This window comes from Artibeus jamaicensis, unplaced genomic scaffold (assembly GCF_021234435.1).
Source record: "Artibeus jamaicensis isolate MK-2021 breed Jamaican fruit bat unplaced genomic scaffold, CSHL_Jam_final contig_391, whole genome shotgun sequence".
Taxonomy (NCBI): domain Eukaryota; kingdom Metazoa; phylum Chordata; class Mammalia; order Chiroptera; family Phyllostomidae; genus Artibeus; species Artibeus jamaicensis.
Window position 1 is genome coordinate 545,504 of NW_026521814.1, and position 24,116 is coordinate 569,619.

The window sequence follows — 24,116 nt, forward strand, 5'->3', positions numbered from 1 at the left end:
GGATCCCTTGTACATAATGAGTCATTTTTCTCTTGCTACTTTCATCTTTGGTTCTCAACACTTTGATTATAATGTACCTCAGTATGAATCTCTTTGTGCTTATCCTACTGTAGTTTATTGCACTTCTTGAATGTACAGATTCAGTCTTTCATCAATTAGGTAATTTGGGGCTATTATATTTTCCAACATTTTTTTTCTGTTCCATTTCTCTCACTTCTTCAGAACTTCCATAATGCATATGTTGGTTCCCTGGATGTTGTCTCACAGGTCATCTAGAATTGTTTTACTTTTCTTTATTTTTTTCTTTATGCTCCTCCAACTGGAAAATTTCCATTGTCCCATCATCATATGCACTGACTCTTCTGCCTGCTCAAATCTGCTGTCAACCCCTCCAGTAAATGTTTCGTTTCATGTACAGTGTTGTTCAGCTCTCAAATTTTGATTTTGTTACTTCCTAGAATTTCTCTCTCCTTTTTATCCCCATATTTCTCCTTATTATTTTCCTAATTTCCTTTGGTTCTTTGGCCATGGTTTCTTTCAAACTTCTTTCTTTTTTGGGGGGTTAGGCATGTTTAAGACAATCGATTTAAAGTACTTTCCTAGTAAATCCAATGTCTAGGTTTTCTCAGGGAGAGCTTTTAAAGACATTTTAAATGATAATTATGATTTCTTATTTAAATTAAAAATTAACTGAATGTAGAGCCACTTACTTAAGTTACAGAAATTATCTATATTAACAGTATTGAGTTCCTTATATAGGCCAGGCCATGTTTATATATCATCTCATTGTACATGCACACAAAAACTTTGAGGCAAGGACTATTATAACCTGCATTTAACAGATGAACAAGTTGAGGCACAGGGCTAATAAAGTTATATGTTAGTGGCTATATGTCAATATAACTATATCAACATACAAATGAGGCAATTTTAACTCAGAATTCTCACTTATTACTAGCATGAATTAGCCTCCCTCAGCTTAAAGTTTTGTTGTTGTGGTTGTTGCTTTTGTTTGCAGGGGGGTGGGCAATGACCTAGGTATTAGACTGTCATTTGCAATTTCCTTAATATCAGTTGTAATAGCTGTCCCAACCTCAAAAACATCCAAATATATCTCTTGGAATTTCATGGTGCATGTCATAAAGTGGAAAGACAGAGTGAAATAGGAATCTACAGCTGATCCCACAGTTCTCACCTGGAAAGGGAGTCGAATGAGGTCCTGATTAGAATCAGTCCATTTAGCTGAGGCCTCAATAGACCAAGCAAAACATAAGGGAAACGCGTTCTTGAATAAGAAAACCACATTAGAAAACACCTAAAAAAGACAGAACAGGGAGCATTCGAAGTATCGAAAGGAGCCCAAAATCACCAAGAGGAAGAGGGAGGATATGAGTCTAGGGAAGTAACAAGCCTCATACCATGCTTAGAGTTTGGATTTTATCCTAATGGTAATAAGAAACCAATGAGTGATTTTAGGTAATACAGGAACATAATACAAGAACATAATAACACTTAGAATTTGACAAGAGTAAAAATGAGGAGAACATTGAGAAGGCTGTTAGAGTAAATACAAATTGATGGTGGCTTGAACAGGGCGGCAATAGAGACACAGCAGTAATGAGGTCAGAGTGTGACAATAGGGACACAAAGAGTGTATGCGTGCAAGAAATGTTGCAGAGGATTACTCACCTGAGTTTCCTTACCAGGCGACTGATTAAATGTTGGGAGGTAAGAGTTTTATGTCTTTCCTATATGAACAATGTTTTCTTTCTTCTTCTATTTACATGAAAAAAATGAACATATAATATTTTATTCTACTTGTACTTATTTACCTTTACATATAAAAGAGCTAAAGTAATGTATGTTAAATTGTCATAGGGAAAATGAGATCTTATTTATCATTTCTTTATTTCCACGTAGAAAAGAAAAGAAATGAGTAAATTAGACATTTTTACTTCCTGCCATCTCTCTTTCACCACTTGGGTTTTGTTGCTATAATCAGGAAGCTTAGTACATATTATTAGTAAATTATTTATTTACATTTGTATCTTATGTCTTAACATTTCTTTTAATATTCTCATTATATTTGCAACAAGTTTTAACCTAATCCAGTATTTAAATTATTTCAAAAATTTAAAAATATTTTTTATATCACAATTTCACCTTTGGTTTTTAATTTTGATTCCCTTCTTGACCAATGGAAGTGTAAGTTCAATTATTTCAGGAAATGAGTGGTGTATTTCTGAACCTTGAGGCACGTGAGAATGTCTTTGCATTCCTTTCCTAAATGAATGATGACTTGTGTGCGTACAGTCTTTGTAATGAAACCTTTCCCAAGCAACTGTAAATGTTACTCTATTCAGCTTCTGAAGTCTAGATGATGAAGACAAAAGGACTTTTCTCTACTTTTCCTCCTTTGCAAGTAACTTCTTTCTTTTCTGCTTAAATTCTTGTTGAATATTTTTTTCATACTTTAGATACAGTGTTTCCTCATGCTCTTAAGCCTGGAATAAGGCCTTTCCAAAGTATTTTTCAGAGTATCTTACACTTATCCCTATTGTAACATTATAATAATACCCCATTGTGAAGTAATTGCTTGCTTCTTATATGTAGGTCAAACACAAGAGACATCAAGTTATTTAAGATAGGAATGTGTCCTGATCTGTTTTGTATCTTTAACTTTTACCACATATCAAGTACTCACAAAAATTTGCTGAGTACATGAACAAATTGATAAATCATTAATGTCAAATTTTTTAGCAGGACAGGTTAAAAGTGTTTAGTCTCTTCTGTAATATATTTCAAATATCATTGAATCCTTTTCATCTCTGCTTTGGATAAAAATGTTATTTCAGATACCTTTTGATATATCTTTGGTCACTATTTCTGTTCCATTTACTTTGATCTCTTCTGAAAAAATTGGAGCACTATCTTTTTACTATTTCATGTAATGGTTTTCATCTATTCATCCTTTCCTTTCACATTTTAAGAGAATTTTTTCAAGTTTTTACTCTAATCATTAATAATCTGCAATATTGATTCCATCCTTGATAATATTTAGATAATATTTTAATTTTACATTTGTGTATTTTATGTTCTTACAACCTAACTTTGACTAGGTCTCTCTTTATCTTGATTTAATATCTTATATTAGTCTAATATATTATATTTCATTTCCTGTTTCATAGAAAATGCAAAGTAGGCTCTTTCCATTTTCTGATACACCATTTTTCCAAAGTGTTCACTTTCTCTGCATTTTAAACATTCTGTCATTCTTCATTTATGAGCATAGTCTTTTAAAAGGGGATATTTCATCTTGAATTTACTAATTCTCAGCCTTGAGTATCCTTTACTAACCTAATGTATGGATTTTCCTTGATTCTTCTCCTATCTACCTGATTTCTATCAGTTCTTTAGCACAGATCTTGTGCTCAGAGACAAATATATATGCACAGTTTACAGCTAAATTTTTGGCCTTAAACTGACATTCATCGATTTGTCACCATGATGTTAGCTTGTAGTAGACCCCTGACCTTTATTGCTTAGTTATTTTATTATGAAAAGGTAAATTCTTGGTTAATCACAAACAATCACTGGTCTTTTTCTCAGTAGGAACCATAGATGAAAAATTAAACTCCCACTGAGAGTCAAACACACAGCTCTATCTGCCCAGCCCCCTTCATTATTGGTTTCATGTAGTCTTAAAAACAGAGCATCATCTCTCTCCACTCCCTCTGGAATCGTGCCGGCATAATACAAACCATAGCTTTAAAATGGGTAATAGAGAGAAGTACTAATGGGTATATTGGGGAAAGGAGGTACAAAATACTACTTGTAGGTAACACATAGTAGTGGGATTACTGTCAATTGATTTATAGGTGCCATGAGGCAGATAGGTTGCTTAATGTACCAGGCTAGCAGATTTGGTCACCTTTAAGCAACAAAGTTCATATGCCTTTCAGCCTCACAGTTCTTGCAAATGGTAAAAAACACTGTCAAATTTTGTCACTAAGATGCTTGACAGCAGGGTACAGCTACTCTTTTGATTCCCGTTGTGACTTAGGAAAAGGCACTTCTCTAGAGATGGTTCAAGCCCAAGGGGACAAGTGAGCACATCTGTCAGCCGGGTACCCTGAACAGGGCACAGACTGCTCAGCCATAACACACTGGACCTGGTCATCAATCCTGCCTTTCAATGCTACTATGTGTTCTCATGTTTTTCTAATTTTTTGATTAGTTTAAAGAGTCTGAGACACAAATAGCTAGTCCAGATGTCATCTTACATCAGAAGTCAACCAGATTCTATTAATAGTGATATTTCACATCAAAGATTTGAGTGAGACAATTGTTGCTTACCTGACAGTCCAAGTTGTAGTATTCATACTGGCAGTTTTCCTTGTCCCTAGATTTATATCCAGAATCCTCAATAAAATATTAAGTAGTTTTGAAAATAGCTCCTAAAATGTTTGTAATGCAACTCTCATTTTCATCCCACCCTACCCCACAGTACCACTTGCTAACCTAAGGTCTATAATCATATGAGTAAAGGAAAATTAGACTAAAATTATGTCATTTGTTCAGAAGACTATTTCTCAAATAAATATCTCAATTCAATTGCTAACCTTAATAAAGTATACTTTGTTAATTCTAAAAAATTCATCATCATCATCATAGAAAAAGATATTTTACACTGTTATAGGACAGAACTCATCCACCTACTCCAGCATTTATGTTCCACATGTTGAAGAAATATGCAGCCATTTATTTCTCTTCATAATTACATCATAGAGGTATAAAGAAAAAATGTATTTTAGAAATGTGTACGTTTAATTTTACTTCCTTATTCAAAGTTTTTTAGCACTTCCATTATGGATAAACAAACTGTGGTCTATCCATACAGTAAAATAGTACTTAGTGCTAAAATGAAATAAACTACCTACCCATGAACAAAACATAGAAGAAACTCAAATGCATATTACTCAATGAAAGAAACCAATCTGAAAGGCTATATAGTGTATGATCCAACTATGTGACATTCTAGAAAAAGCAAAACTATGAAGACAGTAAAAAAAAACAAAACAGTGATTGTCAAGGACTGAGGGGAGAAGGGAGAAATAGGTAGAGCACAGATGGTTTTTAGGGCAGTGAAACTATTCTAGTATAGTATTTTTTAAATATATTTTATTGATTATGCTATTACAATTGTCCCATTTCTCCCCCTTTATTTCTTCTGCCTTGCACACCCCCTCCCACCTTCATTTCCCCCTTTAGTTCATGTCCATGGGTCGTACATGTAAGTTCTTTGGCTTCTCCATTTTCTATACTATTCTGAACCTCCTCCTGTCTATTTTGTATGTACCATTTATGCTACTTATACTCTGTACCTTTTCCCCTTGTCTCCTCCTCTGACTCCCACACTGATAAGCCTCCATATGATCTCCATTTCTGTGATTCTGTTCCTATTCTAGTTGTTTAATTAGGGTTTTTTTTAGTTTAGGTTGTTAATATCTGTGAGTTTGTTGTCATTTTACTGTTCATAGTTTTGATCTTCTTTTTCTTAGATAAGCCCCTTTAACATTTCAGATAATGAGGGCTTGGAGATGATGAACTCCTTTAACTTGACCTTATCTGAGAAGCACTTTATCTGGCCTTCCATTCTAAATGATAGCTTTGCTGGATAGAGTAATCTTGGATGTAGATCCTTGCCTGTCAGGACTACGAATACTTCTTTCCAGCTCTTTTTTGCCTATAAGATTTCTTTTGAGGAATCAGCTGATAGCTTAATGGGAACTACTTTGTAGGTAACAGTCTCCTTTTCCATTGCTGCTTTTAAGATTCTCGCCTTATCTTTAATCTTGGGTAATGCAATTATGATGTGCCTTGGTGTGTTCCTCCTTGGGTCCAAATTCTTCGGGACTCTCTTAGCTTCCTGAACTTCCTGAAAGTCTATTACCTTTGCCAGATTGGGAAATTTTCCATTATTACTCTTTCAAATAAGTTTTCAGTTTCTTGCTATTCCTCTTCTTCTCTGGCATCCCTATGATTCAGATATTGGAACATTTTAAGTTGTCCTGGAGGTTCCTAAGCCTCTCCTCATTTTTTTGAATTTTTGTTTCTTCATTCTGTTCTGGTTGAATGTTTCTTTCTTCCTTCTGCTCCAAACCAGTCCCAGTTTCCTTCCCAGTTTTCTTGATTTGAGTCCCAGTTTCCTTCCCATTCCTGTTGGTTCCCTGTTCATTTTTCTTTATTTCACTTTTCATAGCCTTCATATTTTCCTCTAACTTGCAACCATACTCAACCAATTGTGTGAGCATCCGGATTACCAGTGTTTTGAACTGTGCATCTGATAGGTTGACTATCTCTTCATCTCCATTGCTTTGTTGTAGTTTTGATCTGTTCTTTCATTTAGGCCAATTTTTTTTTGTTTCAGTGGGCTCCTTATGTAGTAAGGGTCAGAGCCTTGGGTGTTCACCAGGGCCGAGCAACCCACGTTGCTGCATTGTGATGCTGTATGTGGGGGAGGGGTCCAAGCAGGAACAGTGCTGCTTGCTCCACTCTCTGCCAGTTTTAGTCACTTTCTCCACTACCCACTGTCAAATTGGGCCCTTCTGGTGCTGATTCCTGGGTGGGTGGGTGGGTTTGTGTATTGTCTAGGAACCTGTGGGTCTCTCCAAGAAACCCTCCTGTGAGGTTAGGAATTTCTCTTGCAGCCTCAACCTCCACAGGTGTTTTCAGTTAGAGGCTTTGAGGCTTTATTTCCCAGTGCTGGGGCCCTGGGTTGTGCAGTCTGTCTTACTCCCCAGTTGTTCCTCCTGGTTTATTTGCACACAAATGTGGGACCATGCAGTCCACCAGCTGCTGCCTCACCCAGTCCACGAGCTGCTACCTTGCCAAGAGTCCTCTCTACCCAGATGCCCATCTCCACCCCTCCTACAGGTCTGGATGAATATTTCTTCTTTAACTCCTTGAGTTAAAGAAGAAATATTAGCTTCTTTAACTTCTTTAAATTTGTTGCTGTCCTTCTTTTGCTTGTGAGAGGAGGCACAATGTGTCTACCTATTCCTCCATCTTGGCCAGAATTCCTCTAGTATGGTATTGCTTGATACTTTGATGGGTATATGTCACTCTACATCTGTCCAAACCCATAGAATATATGTATGTATGATGTTGAGAGTGAACATCAATGTGAACTATAGGCTTTGAATGATAATGACGTCAAAGTAGGTTCATCAATTGTGACAAATATACTAGTCAATAGTACATTTGGCACAATGTACTAGTAGCCTGGTGGAAGATGTTGATAATGAAAGAGGTTATGTGCTTGTGCACATATAGGTATAAGGAGTATATGAAAAATCTCCGTACCTTCCCCTTAATTTTGCTGTAAACCTCAAAGTGCTCAAAAAAATTCTTTTTTAAAACTTTTGTATCGTCATGTTTAACTCAATTACTTATTACAAGAAGGCTGTTCAGCTGATCACAATACAAGAAGTTTCTCTGTGTGTTAAAAAAGAAGTTTTTAAAACTATGTTTTGGCTTTGACTTTTAAAAGCAAGCCCAGCATTTTAAAATGCACTGCAACTGGTAAGTTTTTAAATCCTTGGACTTACCTGCTTCAGAAAACGAAGTGCAAACATCCATGGTTCAGGAGTATAGGGAGAAGCTGAGGCAGCTAGTGCCTGATCCTCCTGCTCAAACAAAGAAAAGAATTTATCAGAGGAAGAAAAAGATGCTGGACTCCTTGAGGAGATAGCAGCTTCTAAGTTATACGAACCTTAGGACCAGAAAAAAAGCAGTGCTCAAGAACTCCAGAGCTAAGCTTAAAACATTCAGGATGAAGGAAAAAATTATGGATTTAAGACCTGTTCAAGCAAGGCTTGGTCAAGATCACTAGGACTAGAGAGTCTGCAACCTGGAAAAATTTGTCAGGTTTATGGCTATAAAGTTATGCTCTGGAGCAGGCTCTGCCTGACAAAAAATTCGTAGTATTCATGGTCACTTTTTTTGGCTACCAAATTGCTGCTTTTACAGTCTTTAATATGCTTGTATTTGGTGGTGAGGTCTTTTTCAAATGCCATCAACCCATGTCATATGTGCAAAAGCAGTGAAAGTTTTAAAAAGTACATATTTTTTGTTGTTTTTTTAGTTACACTTGTCCCCATTCCCCCCTCCCCACCCCGCCGTTGCTCTCTTCTGCCCCATCCAACCCCTGCCCCAAAGACATTCCTAACCCCATCGTACTTGTCCATGGATCCTTTGTACATGTTCCTTGACTTGACCAAATCCCTTCTTTCCCCCATTATTCTCCACTCTCCTGACCTCTGGTCACTGTCAGTTTATTATTTCCATGTCTCTGGTTCTTCTTTGCTCATTCGTTTGTTTTGTTCATTAGGTTTCTCTATGGGTGAGATCATATGCTATTTTTCTTTCACTGTCCGGTTTATGTCACTTAGCATAATATTCTCCAGTTCCATCCATGCTGTCCCAAAGGGCAGGCATTCCTTCTTTCTTTCTGCTGCAAAGTATTCCATTGTGTAAATGTATCAGAGTTTTTTGATCCAATCATCTACTGAGGGCACTTAGGCTGTTTCTAGCACTTGGCTATTGTAAATAATGCTTCTATAAACATAGGGGTGCATAAATTCTTTTGAATTGGTATTTCAGAATTCTTAGGGTATAATCCCAGCAGTGGAATTGCTAGGTGAAAAGACAATTCCATTTTTAGTTTTTTGAGGAAATTCCATACTGTTTTCCACAGTGGCTGCACCAGTCTGCATTCCCACCAACAGTGCACTAGGGTTCCTATTTCTGCACAACCTCACCAGCAGTTGTTGTTTGTTGATTTATTAATGATGGACATTCTGACCAGTGTGAAGTGGTATCTCATTGTGATTTTAATTTGCATCCCTCTGATGGCTAGCGATGTCGAGCATCCTCTCATACACCTATGGACCCCCTGTTTGTCCTCCTTAGAGAAGTATCTGTTCTTGTCCTTTGCCCATTTTTTCATTGGACTTAGTCTTCCTGAAGCTTGGTCACAGCTAAAGAAAACATCAGCAAAATAAAAAGGGAAACAACTCTATAAGAAAACATACTTGGCAATGATACCTCGGCCAAGAGTTTGATCTCCAAAATATATAAAACATATTTTTAATTAAATAAATAGGTCATCACTATGACAGCTTCCGAGAGTGCTACCTGCATTCATCCAGATGCAGTCATGCTCCAGTCAACACGGAGAGCCCCTGCCTCCAGTGCTCTCAGGAAGCTGCCACATGTGCTGTGGATTTGACTGCTGTCTGTTCCTGAAAGGAATCCCAGGGAAAATTTTGGTAATGGGAAGGAGCCAGCATGATATGAGTGACTCTGAACTACACCTTTCATTTGTACAGCTATTGTTTACATTATTGAATTGATCCTCCCAACCATCCCTCCAGTAAAATACTTTAGCATTGTCTTTATTTGTCAGATTAAAAACAAAACCAGAAAAAACAAACCTAAGGTTCATTAGGTTAAACAACTTGCCTTAGCCAGTAGGTATCAAAACTAAAACTAGAAGTACAAATGCTTTTCTTATCTGTCTAAAATTTTTATCTTAGCTAGGAAATGGCAAAATCAGGAAATCTAAATTAGTGGGAAATTTTCTAATAAATCTACTTGCATTTACTGACCATTCAAACGATAGCAAGTACATTTAATGTAAGGTGTTACTCACTGGGGAAAAACCAAATGTGTGTGTGTGTAGTTTTTCAGAGTATCGGAATTAATCACATTCACTTGAGGATCTGTCAGAAATACAGGTTCCTGGGCTTCACCCACTTGCTCTGAATTGTAGGCTCTCTACGGTTGAGTTGTTAGAACCAACACCGTTAATAAGCTGATTCTGCGTACGCTGACACACAGGGTGATTTTAGCAAATTGTTATTGTTCAGCATAATTTTAGCCAAGACCCTCAGGTGACCTAAACTTAACATTGGACGCCTTTCCACTGCAGTTACTTACCCTAAAAGGAGGAGCGGCGCACTGGGCGGGGCTGCGCTGGGCGGGGCTATGCCGGGAGGAGGCCATGTGGGTGGGGCTTGTGTGGGTGGGGCGACCCGCCAGGGCCGGCCTGGCTTAGCAGGGTAGAAGAAGAATGGTGAATTGTATGCACCGTGAGAAGGCTCTGCCCTCTGAACTGGAACGGAAAACAACTTCCGGTTGCAGTCACTCCGCCAGGGGACATTGGGCCAGAGGCAAAATGTGAGCGACCAGCTCGGAATCCCGGAATTGTGAGTAAAAAAACTTCGTGAGTGAGTAGATGTATCCAAATCCGTGGAGCACGGCGTCGGAGAACTTGTGTTTGTGTGTGTGTGTGTGATTGTGTGTGTGTGACACTGGCAGTGGGTGCACTGCAGGAAGAGGAGCACAGGAGTTGCGGAGACAACCTATTCTCAGAACGGGGAGGGACTTCGTGGAGAGAAATCCCCGGGGTCTACGTGAGCTGACCGGGAGGGGCTTTCCAGCCCCAGACGTCAGCGCAGCCACCACGTCCCGCCGCCACGTTGTAGGGGAGGGATTCTGTCGGACTTTGACTTCTTCGCTCGGAAGCTGGGGAGGCCGGGCTTGGGGTGTCAGCGTGAGCAGTGGACTCCGTCTGGCGTGTAGACTTCCTTCGGCCCTGGAGCTGCCTTCCACAAGCTAGTACTATCATGGTCACGCTTGCAAAAACTTAACTTTTTAGATTCTTTTCTGTTGTTTTTTCCTGAGGTTGTTGCACAATTCTGCTATCTGCTTTCGTGTGGGGTGTCATCATAATCTTGTCAGTGAGAAGTTGGGTAACTTTCCCGAGGGTCAGGTGGCAGAGGCGGAAAGAGCAAAAGCAAACGGTGCTGGCACTGGGAACCCAGGTGTTAGGTAGAGTCCCCACCCTGGTGTAAACTGACTAGTAACGATTTACAGCTATAAAAAGTTGTTTATGTCAAAAAGTGAAGAAAGAAGAAGGAAGATACTCAAGCCAAAGAGAAGTTGTTTCTTATTGCTATGCCGTCACATACAAAAACAGAGCGGCCTTGCTATGTAAAGTGACATTTATCTCAAATGATTTTGACAAAGTTATCATAAGGAAGAAATGGTAGTAAAGGAAGCGAAGTGACATGAAAGTGAAAGAAAATAAAATGATCTTTCTCCTTACCATGGTTGAAATGTACGGCTCAAACAAGAGGTAGCAGACAAGCAAGCACTATATTCTGTTGAAAACTTATTTTGTCCTCATCTTTTGAGACTAGAAGAAAACCCGAAAATGATACAAGGTTGTGTAAAGCAGAAAATGAAACACTTTCACAGCTGTATTTCCAACCATAGGTACTCCAAAGCCTTTCACATTTATTTCATAGGTGCATATACATGTTATTTCATCTTCTTATGAAAATGAGATTATGTATGCATACCATTCTATTATCTGCTTTCTTAGAAAAATACATGGTGGAAGTCATGCCATGTAGAGCTACTTTGTCTTAATGTCAGCATGGAATTACTTTGTCTGGGTGTTCCGTAACCGACTTAACCATCTCTTAAAATGGCCTGTCCATATATTTTGCCTTTATTCTTCAAAATTATATTTTATTAGAATACAGATATATTAATCCTTTGTGAAATATATGAGAAATATTTTCAAGAAGTATCAGTCTTTTGGTTTAAAATACCCAGGTTTTATATTCCTTAAGGTGGTCCCCACGTAAAATTATCAAAATATATTCCTATATTATCTGTTAGTTCTTTTTATAGTTTTTACGCTTTACTCATGAAAACATCTGAAAGTTATTTTTCTACATTGTTTAAGATAGATGTTTAGCCATTTTCCTGAATCCATTTGTTGAAATCAATTTCTTCCCCCAACTGACTAGAAATAATACTACCTTAAAATAGTAAAAATGTGTACACGGGCCATTCCTGTTGGTTTTTTTTTTTTAATTTTTAAAAGACTTTATCTCTTTATTCTTAGAGAGAGGGGAAGGGAGGAAGAAAAAGAGGGAAAGAGATGTCAATGTGTGGCTGACTCTCATGTGACCCCCACTGGGGACCTGGCCCACAACCCAGGCACATGCACTGACTGGGAATTGAACCAGTGACCCTTTGGTTCACAGTCCGAGTTCAGTCCACTGAGCTACACCAGCTAGGGCCCTTTTCTTTTTTCTTATTCTTCTATTGCTTTGTTCTATTTGTCTCTTCTTATACAAATACTAATCTCTTTGATAATAGCCTTTTTTTTTAACTAATTCATAAAGCAAGTCCCTCATCATTTGCCTTTTAAAGTTTTCTAGAATATTATTGTACCCTCTTTCAATAAAATTTAAAATAAATTGTTCATGTTTCATTAAAATAATCCTATTAGAGTTTTAGCTGTTATTTAATTTCCAGTAAATTCTGTTTATCAAGGAAGTTTCTTTACTGTTTCTAGCTTACTAGGATTTTTGCAGAGAATGCATTTTGGATTATGTCCAAAGTCTTTCTGGGGGTGATGGAGGAGGGTATATTTACATTGACTCGCACTTTGAGAGCCATTTAAAATAATATATGTTGATTGTTCATTTGGTCTATACCTTTCTTGTTCTTAAGATGATGGCTTTTCATTATTACTTAACTAAACACTTCTATCGGGACGGGAAGTTGAATTTTATCATACGGCTTTTTGGCATCTGTCAGAACTTTTCATGTGCTTTTCTTCTTTGACATATTAGGATGGCAAGTTATTTTAGCAGGTTTCCAGTTTGTGAACCAAGCTTTCACCTGGTCATGGTGTAATATTTAAACATATAGGTTCCTTTTAGTAACATTTTTATTTAAAATCAATCATTGGGTTTCATCAGTAGTCTTTTTCTGTGTTATCTTTGCCAACCTTTGGTATGAAAGTTATGCTGCTTTCCTAAAAAGAACTGTGAAGAGTTCCTTCTCTGCTCTGAAATAACGTAGAGGCAATAAGAGCTCTCTGCCCTTTAAAGGTCTGACAGAATACACTCGTGAAACCCTCTTGGCCTGAAAATGTTGTTCTTAAAACAACAACCATATTTCACAAAAAGCCCAGAACTTTGAAATAAACAAAAAACTCCTTAAAATGAATAAAAGGATCTGAAACACCACTAATGTTGACAACAAATAACTGCTGTACTGATCCCACTTGTTTTTATTCCTAGCCACCCCACCTCCTTTTTTTATGATCAGTGAAAATGCCGTTGAAGACAGAGGCTGATAATACAATATATTATGGTACTTCTCTTTCTCTCCTCTATTGCAGTGATAGTTAAAAAAAAAAAAAAGAGTGTTGCTTCCCTTCGCTTCTACATGGGTAAGTTCTCCTAAGCCCTGAAGGGGAAACCAAGGCTGAAACTCAATTGGAAGAGCATCAGTTTCAGTGTTTTCTCTTTAGCTTCCCATTTTTGCTGGGAAATTTCTTCCTTTAGAAGTGATAACCAAGCTGACATTCTACTGTAGGCAAATTCCATAGGGTGGTTTCAAAATGAGTGGGTGAGAAAATATACAAGCTCAACACACTTGTACTTATTTGAATATGAAGTGGAAATCATTCTCACAGTCCACGGCTGGCTTCTAAGGCATACAAACCATCTAACCAACACCTACCATTTCACTGGACTAATAGCAATTTTACTGTTAATATGTGGATGATAGTATATTTAGTAGTCTTTAGTAGGGTCATTAATTTTTATAAATGACTACTTTTAAATACTTTTTAATAACCTTCAAGGATATGACTTTAGGCAGGTAATGTAATTTGCCAGTGTCCATCTGTGAATTGTGGAGAATACTTCAAGACATTCATAAGGACATTTACAGAGTGATGTAGGCATTATGTGAATGGTTGGATATGTGATTTTAAAAGTGATTATCTGTTAATCTAAACAAAAATAATTACTGAGCTGATTTGAGGGTGTGCTTTATAACAAAGACTGTGTGTTTTTTTAAAATCATACCCACTATCCAAAAGTAAATGATAGAAGAAAATAATTATCTATTAATGTAAAATGTCACTATTCTAACTATTCTGATGTGATGCATTAGCTGATTTGCCATTACTCCTATTCATTTTGTTTTTAACATTTTATAAGCATGAATATTACTGTTTTATTTCAACTCCTTTGTGTTGAATTACATCAATCCAAGTATTAGTTTCTATTTCCCTTAGGATTTATGCTGTGGCTGCTGTTTCTCTCCTGCTATCTCCTATGCTTGTATTATGGTTTTTAATCATGGGGAAAGAGAAGGTAATTACCTAGAATAGGTAACAAAAATCTCTTTATAGTTCAGGATCAAGATTCTGAGTCATCCTCAAAAAAGGATGAAAGCCCTGGCCAGGTGTTTCAGTTGGTTAGAGCTTCTCCCCTCCATGCACTAAAAAAGTTGCTGGTTTGATGCCTGGTCAGGGCACTTGTGGTTGTGCCCAGGGGAACCAACTGATCATTGTTTCTCTCTTACATCAATGTTTCTCTCTATATATAATCAGTAAACACATCGTCAGATGAGGATTAACAACAACACAACAACGGATAAGAGAAAATATGAAATAAACTGTATTTGGGGGGGGTGGCTAATTAGTGTGCAAAGTCTTTTAAACTAGGTACAATATTTGACAACCGTTCAAAAAGTCAAGAGGTTATGGAACGGGCAGTGGTACCAGGTTCTTTGCAAAACTGAAGATCAGTCAGCCTTTGGGACCTACATAATACATGTGTCATAGTTTTTCAATACATAGTCTTTAAAAACATTTTTATTAATTATGATAAAATACACATAACGTGAAATTTGCCATATTTACCATTTTTAAGTGTACAGCTCATAGTGTTGAATGTATTCCCATTGTTGTGCAACCAAGAAAAACATTTCTTAAAGGACTTATTTTTTTAGAAAAAGAATTTGGGAACTAAGAAATAATGATAATTGTCTCACTGGGGAAATGTCCTATATGGTAACCTGAGCTTTCCTTCTTTTACTATCAGAAATATACTCTCTATGATGGTAATTATCAGTCCTAAATTGTGAGAATAAACAGTTTGAGCATCAATGATCTGCAGTACCTTTCACTTACCACCAATACTTTTCTTTTGCAAAAAGGAAGGGTCTATTGAAAATAGGTTGTTAATCATCAAAAGTCTTTCAAGTCATTGCAGTAAGGATATACTGGAAATTGAATGAACTAAGAAAAATGTGAATTCCGTCTTGATGGTTACTTAGTAAGTTGAAATAAGAATCCTTGAAATACTTGTGTAGACTGAGATAATGGAGAATTGTTCCCTTGGGCAACAGAACAATCAGGTAATTTTGCTATGGAGAGAGACTTGTTAAAAGGACAGAAATCAGAGATTCAAGTCCTTTCATGATAATACATCATTTAAAATTACCTGAAGAAAATCAATTGTTAAGGGGTATTTAAGTGGTTTTACTATTCAGAGCTATTTATTATGTGGCATTTCATGACTTCATATTTGCTGTCCATAAACTAGAAATGTTTTTCCTTTGATATTGATGTTTCTCAACCTTTTGAATCCATGTTTCCTTTTTTGTTAGACATTGAAATCTCATAAATATTAGATTGTAATATGTGCCCCTGCTTCCCACAGTCCTCTCTTACTCCTCCTTATACACAGTATAAACTTTCTCTTATAGTTCCTCCATTCAAATATATTCTACAGAGCCCTACTTTATATAATTTATGAAAGCAGATTTTTAATATTCAATAGCCATTTTTTAACTACATAACCTACACTGTCTCTAGATTCTAACATGGCACCCACTCAGAGGAGAGGATAATCCTTGCATAGCTGAGCAGGCTAACTGAGCAGTGCCATGTCTGTGTTTACCTTCAAGGAGTTGAACATCATATGCCCAGTTTCCCCTAAGCTATTATATTCTTTAGTTGTGTACATCAACCCATTGAATTTGGTAAATCTGAAAGAAAGTAGAGCTAGAGAAAAAAAGGAAGTGAGGCAAAGCTGAGACTCATGGGTGTGGTCTCTGACTGTAAAGTCTTCTTTTAATTCTCAGAAGATAGCACAAAAAGTTTCACTAAGTTCTAACATCAGCAAAATGGGAACCTGGTCTAGGGAGCTTTCAGTTTGATCAATGACTTGTCTTACTTTGTTAATTCTGATGCATTTAGCCAACCAGCTTATGGAAAAAATAGAAAATCCAAATTCTGACAATGCTGGATCTATGATAATTATTTATTATTTCAGCTGTTTTATTGGGACACAGTACCAGTATAGTGCAGTGTGCTTTGGGTATATCCATAACTAAAGCACAAATTTACATAAATGAAGTTTACAACCTGGAAAGTGAGACTAGAAATGCAAGCTCATCATTTTGCAAGCTCATGTCATTTTGGGGGAATTGTCTGCTCTCTTAAAAGGGGGAAATGATCGTAAGTAAATGTTACCAGTAACAATTTTTATTTCCTTTCTTCAAATAAGGAAAACACACTTACTTTCAAATGTCTTCAAAAGATTAACTATCTGATACAGAGGATGTCCTTTTATTGATGTACTGCATTGTATACAATGCAGTGTATGTACTGCATTATTGACGTATTTTCTGCTTTTTGCTTCTGATGTTTTTGGTGAGTGAGGAGGCCAACATTGAATTAAGATACAGAAAAGGTAGGATGTGTCTGTCACTCACCTCTTTGCTAAAGTGACAGCTTTTCTTAAATAGAATGTGAACTCTTTATTATTCACATCCCAAAGGGTTGGGAAAAACAGGTGACTTTCTTTTCTAGGGCAGAGTGGAAGAAGTAGCACTTATTTAAGGTAACTTCTTTCCTCTATCCTGAAACTGCTTTAGATTTAAATTGGCCTCTCAACACAAGTGTGAACAACTGGCAGAACACTTAGAAAAGTCTTAGCAGTCGGGGAATCCCAGCAGAGGGCCCCTTTCTACCTTCCAGATCACACATGCTTATCTACAACCCCACAAAAAGTAGGCCTTCTTAGAATTATAAATCATTCTAGGATAAAGGTGTTAAGAATCTACCTTTAGGCCTGTGATTCTTTTCAGTCTTGAAGTGTGTGTTTGTGTGTGTGTCTCTGTGTAAGTAATCAAAGTTGAGCTGCTCTGCTCCAGTTGGACTGGGCATTTGGTTGTGAACCATTGTTTGGCTCACACAGTCCCAGCCTCAGTGGAGCTTCACAAGCGCCACTACTTACCTTGATTATTACTTTCTTTATTCAGGATTGGTTACCTATTATTTGGCAGCACAATACTGATTGTCAAAGACAACAGGCTTAAGATATTTTTTTTAATTTTTTATTTTAAAATATATTTTATTACTTATGCCATTACAGTTCTATTTCCCCCCTTCATTCCCCTCCACCCTGCACACCCCTCCCCCACCATTCCTCCCCTTTGTTTATGACCACGTGTCTCAAGTTCTTTAGATTCTATATTTCCCATACTATTCTTACCCTCCCCTCTATCTATTTTCTACCTACGTCTATCCTACTTATTTTCTGTACCTTCTCCCCCCTTTTCCTCCTCCCACTCCCCTGTTGCTAACCCTCCTTGACATCTTCATTTCTATGGTTCTGCTCCTGATCTAGCTGTCCTCTTAGTTTGCTTTTGTTTTAGGTGTGGTTGTTAATAACTGTGAGTTTTCTGTCCTTTCACTGTTCATCTTTTTTATCTTCTTTTTCTTAGATAAGTCCCTTTAGCATTTCATATAATAAGGGCATGGTGATGATGAACTCCTTGAACTTGACCTTATCTGAGAAGCACTTTATCTTCCCTTCCATTCTAAATGAAAGCTTTGCTGGATAGATCAATCTTGGATGTAGGTCTTTGCCTTTCATGACTTGGAATACTTCTTTCCAGCCCCTTCTTGCCTGTAAGGTCTCTTTTGAGAAATCCACTGACAGTCTTATGAAAACTCCTTTGTAGGTGACTATCCCCTTATCTCTTGCTGCTTCTAGGATTCTTCTGTCCTTCATTTTAATCTTGGCTAATGTAATGATGATGTGCCTTGGTGTGTTCCTTCTTGGGTCCAACTTCTTTGGGACTCTCTGAGCTTCCTGGATTTCCTGGAAGTCTATTGCCTTTGCCAGAATGGGGAAATTCTCCTTTATTATTTATTCAAATAAGGTTTCCACTTGTGACTGTTCCTCTTCCCCTTCTGGTACCCCTATAATTCAGATGTTGGAACATTTAAAGAAGTCCTGGAGATTCCTAAGCCTCTCCTCATTTTTTTGAATTCTTGTTTCTTCATTCTTTTCTGTTTGGTCATTTTTTTCCTCCTTCTGGTCCACTCCTTTGATTTGAGTCCCAGTTTCCTTTCCATTACTATTGGTTTCCTGTGTATTTCCCTTCATTTCAATTAGTTTAGCCTTCATATGTTCCTCTAATTTGTGACTAAAATCAACCAGTTCTGTGAGCATCCTGATCACCAGTGTTTTGAACTGTGCACCTGAAAGTTTGGCTATTTCTTCATCACTTAGATTTATCGGCTCTGGGGCTCTGAGTTGTTCTTGAGCCATGTTTTGATCAGTTGGTGCCTGTTATGTATGAGGAGAGGAGCCTTAGGTGTTCACCAGGGTGGGGCCACCCAGGTCGCTAGTTTGTGACGCAGTATGTGACGCAGTATGCGGAGTCAGAGAGGGAGCAATGGTGGTTCTCTCTGCCACTGCGGCCTGCGTGGTCCGTCTCACCATCGCTAGCTCCTTCACTGGTTCATCTGCGCGCGAATATGTGACCACAGTCCGCCCTCAGTGGCGCCCCCCTCTCCCACTTCTCCACACCTGGGACCCGCCCACAGCTGCTGGCGCACCTGGGTGGCACAACCGGGTAGGTCTGGTGGATCTTTCCTGCCAGACCCCACTCTGCTGCTGGCTCTGCCCCTCTTACCAGTTTGGCTGAAGGTTTCGTTGTTGTCAGACTTCCATGTAGTTTAATTTTCTGTGGTTTGGCTGCGTTTTTGTTGCTAAAACTTTGTTGTTTTTAAACTTGGTTGTGTGAGAAGGCAAAGTGCTTCCACCTACGCCTCTATCTTGGCGGAAGTCTAAGATATTTTATCTATAAAGTAGGAGAGAAGTTCATTTAAAAAGGAGAAGGCTGGGAGGAATTAGAGTACCGCTTCAGAAGATTCAACATCCATATAAGAGGAGTCCCAGAAAGGGCCACAGAAGGAATGAAATTGCCCCCAAAATAATTCATTAAAATTTCCAAGAACTGAAGGACAAACCTCCAGATGAGTCACTACAAAATCAGGAATCAAAATGACTCGATTTCAATTAAAACAAATGGAAGCTGGAAGAGAGCATAGCAAAGCTTTCCAAATTCTGAGGAATAATCATTTCCAACCTAAAACTCTTAACTGGCAAACTATCAATGAACTCTAAGGGTGAAATAAAGATATTTTCAGTTATACAAGGTTTCAAAAATTTATTTCACAAACATTTTCTCAGAAAGATACTGGAAGGCTAACTCCACCAAATAGACAGGTGAACAAAAAAGGTGAAGATTTGGAATACTGAAAATGAGGGATTCATCTAGAGAGAGAGGGATGAACAAAGGAAATCCTTAAATTCAAGGTAAAAGAAGGTTTCAAGATAAAGGCTTTTCTTTAGGCATAGAGATCCAGTCTAGCCGGGAGCAAGTCAGAAAGCCCAGGGAGAGATTCTTCCAAGATGAAATCCATAGAATAACTGAAATATCTGAAAGGATTAAGGAATTGTGATAGTGGTAATAAATAAAGCAAAGGAGAAGTTTTTTCAGGAAAATTTTTTCAGAAAAGGGAAAAGAGCCATGGTATACAGGGTGGGCAAAAGTAAGTTTACAGTTGTAATAATAATAAATAATAGAATACTTTTCCCTACCTCTGTATTATAAGGCTCTGCAGTGAATAGCATTACATAGTCATAAGAAGGTAAAGCTGAAAGTTTACTCTAACCAAAAGTAGGAAAGCAGGGAGGATATAAAGTAAGGAAGGGGGGGGTGGTGTTAAAGAGAGCTTAATCCTTGTTTTGCATAGTGGGAAGGTCAGTAAAAGTGAAAATTAATAGTGGCGATATTAACATATTATTTAGAGTACAGAAAGAAATACCAGAAAGAATCAACCAAAAGAACTGAAAGTTGTTGCCACAGTGAAGCAGGAAATGGGGAGGGGGGAACAAGGGACTGTTTTTCGTAAGCCTTGTGAAGCTATTTGACTAATGAAACTATATATACACATATATGTGTATATATATCTTTGATTAAAAAAATAAAAACTAAATTAGGATGAAAAGAGTTACAAGATTGGATTCTTTTATATCAGCAAGACCTGAATTTATCTGGGTCTTCCATTTTCTAATTCTATAACATTAGTCATTGTATTTAAATTTTTGAAGCTCTGTTTTCTTAGCTAGAAAGGGAAGATAATATATACTCCTACAGAGAGATATTAAAAAGCTAATTTATGGATTGAACACGGGCCTGTGAACCAGAGGATCATGGTTCGATTCCCAGTCAGGGCACATGCCTGGGTTGCAGGCCAGTTCCCAGCAGGGGACGCATGAGAGGCAACCATACATTGATATTTCTCTCCCTCTCTCCTTCCCTTCCCCTCTAAAGATAAGTAAGTAAAATCTTTTTAAAAAGGCAGTTTATGTAAAACATCTGGCAAGTAATGTTACCTCAATAGGTGTCAATCCCTACTTCTATTACCTAATGCTTCCCATGAGAAAATAGGGAGCCACCTCCTTCATTGTTAGGATGTTTGTCATGTAAACACAAGACTAAGATTGTCCTTCTGTTCCGTGGCTGTGTGTCTCTTTGGGATTGAAGGCATGTCATTGGGATTTATGTCTTTTTTCAATTATCTGTAGGTAGTTTGAGAATTTAAATAGAATTGAGAGTATTGGTAGGGGAAGAAGCATCATGTTAAAAGGAGTGCTGTGGCCTGGTGGGAGAAGAGCGGTGGTCACACTCAGATTTCTCTCTCAACATGAACTTCAATGCAGATGACATTAATGGAGTCTTTCATTCATATATAAAACACTTATATAGACTGATGAGTTGTGAAAATTTTATGGAATGAAGGTCATTAGAGTGCTATTCTCTGGGTCATCTGCCAAAGTATCAAAGTACATTAAAAAACAAAACAAAACTAAGCAAAAGCAGGTTCAGCTGTCTGCTGCTATGAAAGCATGTACTCAAGAGGCAGTTGCTGATGTAAAGAATAGTGTTTTATTTGTAGATGCTGGCCATCTGGAAGATGGGGGACCCACCTCTCAGTGGAGGCAGAGGTGTTTATAAAGAGGGAGAGGGGAACAGAACAAGAGGTGAGAGGGGGTTGCAAAATTCTCTATATGCAAACTAGCTCAGTCCATTCCGATAAGGCAAGTGATGGTTTGGCATTGCATCATCCTGGTTTAGTCATCATGGATTCACGTCATCCCAACTTCATGTCATCCTGGCTCCATGGTTGAAGGTCAGCAGATCTCCCAGAGCCAGATGCCTGAAGGTCCGGGTCTGTATCTTTTAAAGTTAGTCCCTAGATTTCTTATACAAACATGTTGTTTAAACATGTTGGTTAGTCAGCATCAGCTCTTACAGAAACAGTGTCAAAAGAATGGTGGGGGGTGGGTTACAATTTCCCACTGTTACAGAACATCTCCTACCTTAGCAACTTACTTTTGTTTTCAAACTCTATATGCTTCTGGAGCAATTCAAAAAGCAGATGATTGTGGAGCAAAGGATGCTATGAAAGCCTGTTTCCCTGCCTTGGTGTATAGCTGTGTAGTGTTTTACAGAGTACATTGCTTTCCCAGTTATAACTAGATTCCCTATAGCAGTGATTTTAAATCTGGTTTATATTTGCTCCTTCCTCTTCCCCAACTCCCTCCCCCCCTACACACACCAAATATTGTATGATTCAGGAACTCTTGGACAGGGTTTGCTGATCTATTTTTTAAAACTACCCTTCAGGATTCTAATGCACTGACAGACTGGAAACCCATACCCTACAGCATACTCTACCCCTATACTAAACTGGTGCAGATGAGGGAACTGAGGTTCACAGAAAGGTTACATGACTTGCTCACTCTCATCAACAAGCATGCTGGACTCAATATGCATTCTATACGCTAACTCTGACTTTATCTTTGGTTGATTAGGCATTTTAATTTTGGTTCTAATCTACACATTGTCTTAATAGAGAAATTAATACATTTCATACAACATGTGGTCTCATTTAAAAATTAAGTTTGGAATTTTTATTTTGTAGTATCTTTTTTATTTTTTCCAGATATAAAAGGAAGTGATACAACAAATAAAAAATTTTAATAAACTTTTAGTTCTCTACAGCAAGGATTAGGATTTGCTAGGTCTGAACATGTATATTTGAGAAAAAAATGGTGTAGCCCTGAAAAGAGTGGAAATTTGGATAATTTGGGCGCAAATACAGGTTTGAAACATTGGTTTGTCAGGCCAACCAGGATTTTTGGGTCCTGTCTTGGGAGTATTCAACAGTTGGAGTGATACAGTGTGTTGCATGGTATAAAAATAATGTATCTGGTTTTAAACTTATCATAGTACATTTACAGTCACACCCTAAACATCTTGGGAATGACTGGAAATGGAGATCTGGAAATCTCTGAGACCTTATTTATTTTCTTATTGGAGTTCTCACAGTTACTTCTGATAAAGCAAGTTGTGACTTGCAGTCATTTGCCTAACAGCCTGTAAGTGTCCTCAGGGAAATTAAAAGCAGAGGTATGAAGAACTGTAGAGTCCTGTGCCATTGGTTAAGAGCACAGAGTACAGCTTTATAATTATGTAGGCTCTTGCCTATTCCACTTATCATTGGTAATATTTTCAGGGCTAAATGACTGCTCAGTAATTTAAACTGTGATTGAAAAGAAAAGAGACCTTTGTGTAAAAAGGTCCTTTATTTGTATCCTGAAGTTTAACTCTCTTCATAGAAGAGTTCTCTCTTTTTTTAAATGCTCACTGAGGGTATGTTTATTGCTTTTTGGAGAGGAAGGTGCGGAGAGAGAGAAAAACATCAACAGGAGAGAAATATTGATCGATCGCCTCCTACACACATGCCAGCTTGGGATTGATCCTGCAGCCTGGGTATGTGCTGCAACCGGGGATTGAACCCGTAGCCTTTTGGTTTACAGGATGATGCTCCAACCAAATGAGTTTCCCCGCCAGGGCATGTTCTCTCCTTTTATAAGGTTTTTTTTTTTTCTTATACAGTAAATGACTTGAGATTCTGGAGAGCCCCCTAATCTGTTAACTATAAAATGTTAACTACATTTTCAAGAGCAACTTTTTCCTTTATAAATCTGGTGCAGCCTGTGTCATTTCTTACATTATTGTCTTCTGTTTGGGGGACTTTTTTTCAGATTACTTGAAGGTTTTTTCCCCCCAAAACTTTCCTGGTTAAAGCCAGAAGATAAGTATAGTATCCTATTCTTGTGAGAGACCATTAGTGACACTATTTTATTTTTATAAATTTGGTAGAGTGGAAAATAAAGACTTAAAAATTACATATTCAAACACACTGAGAGTTTTTTCCTGTTGTTTAATAGTCTGTAAGGGTTAACAGAACAGAACATTAGATAACATTCCTATAATATCTATTTGGCTAATAGTCTCTTTACATAAGACAATAGACGTCTACTAAAATGCCTTTCTGCTTTTATGCATTACCTAGTGTTCTTTCTGACATCATACATATAATAAGTAGTCCTGTTCTTTTTTGGTTTATATTCGGGAGGAAAACAGTGTACATCTGGGACGTAAAGTGGTACAATAATGAGTATTGTTTCTTTTTCTCTGTGCTATTTTCTTTTCAAAAATGTAGTTTTTTCTTGCAAAAAAGATTTGGGTCTGGTTGACTGTCCAAGGATTTATCAGCATCAGAGAACACTGGACATTCAAAACAGGACTTCAAGAATATAATTAGGAGGGAAGGCATCTTTGGTCTTCATTTCTTCAGGTTTTGTTATCACTTTCAGCTACATTTTTTTCTGCCTTTTGTTATTTTCTCTCTTCAAGTACTTTTTTCCAAAATTGAGTAACTTTCCCTTAAAAATTTTCTTCCTGTTTTCTGTGTCTGTCTATCATCACTGTCTGCCTAGTATTTTGAA

General features: G+C 37.6%; 1 protein-coding gene across 3 annotated transcripts in view; it reads left to right on the forward strand.

The window, feature by feature from the left end:
- TANK (TRAF family member associated NFKB activator) overlaps positions 1-24,116 on the forward strand; it is a 90,257-nt gene that overhangs the window by 11,086 nt on the left and 55,055 nt on the right. The window contains exon 1 of one of the 3 annotated variants that reach the window (XM_037140411.2): positions 10,102-10,271. The exons of 1 other annotated variant lie outside the window; for it this stretch is intronic. The gene's annotated coding sequence lies outside the window, so the exon portion shown is untranslated. Of the gene's footprint in view, positions 1-10,101; positions 10,272-24,116 lie in introns of those variants that run through there. One more of the 3 variants, XM_037140413.2, reaches the window with a different exon arrangement.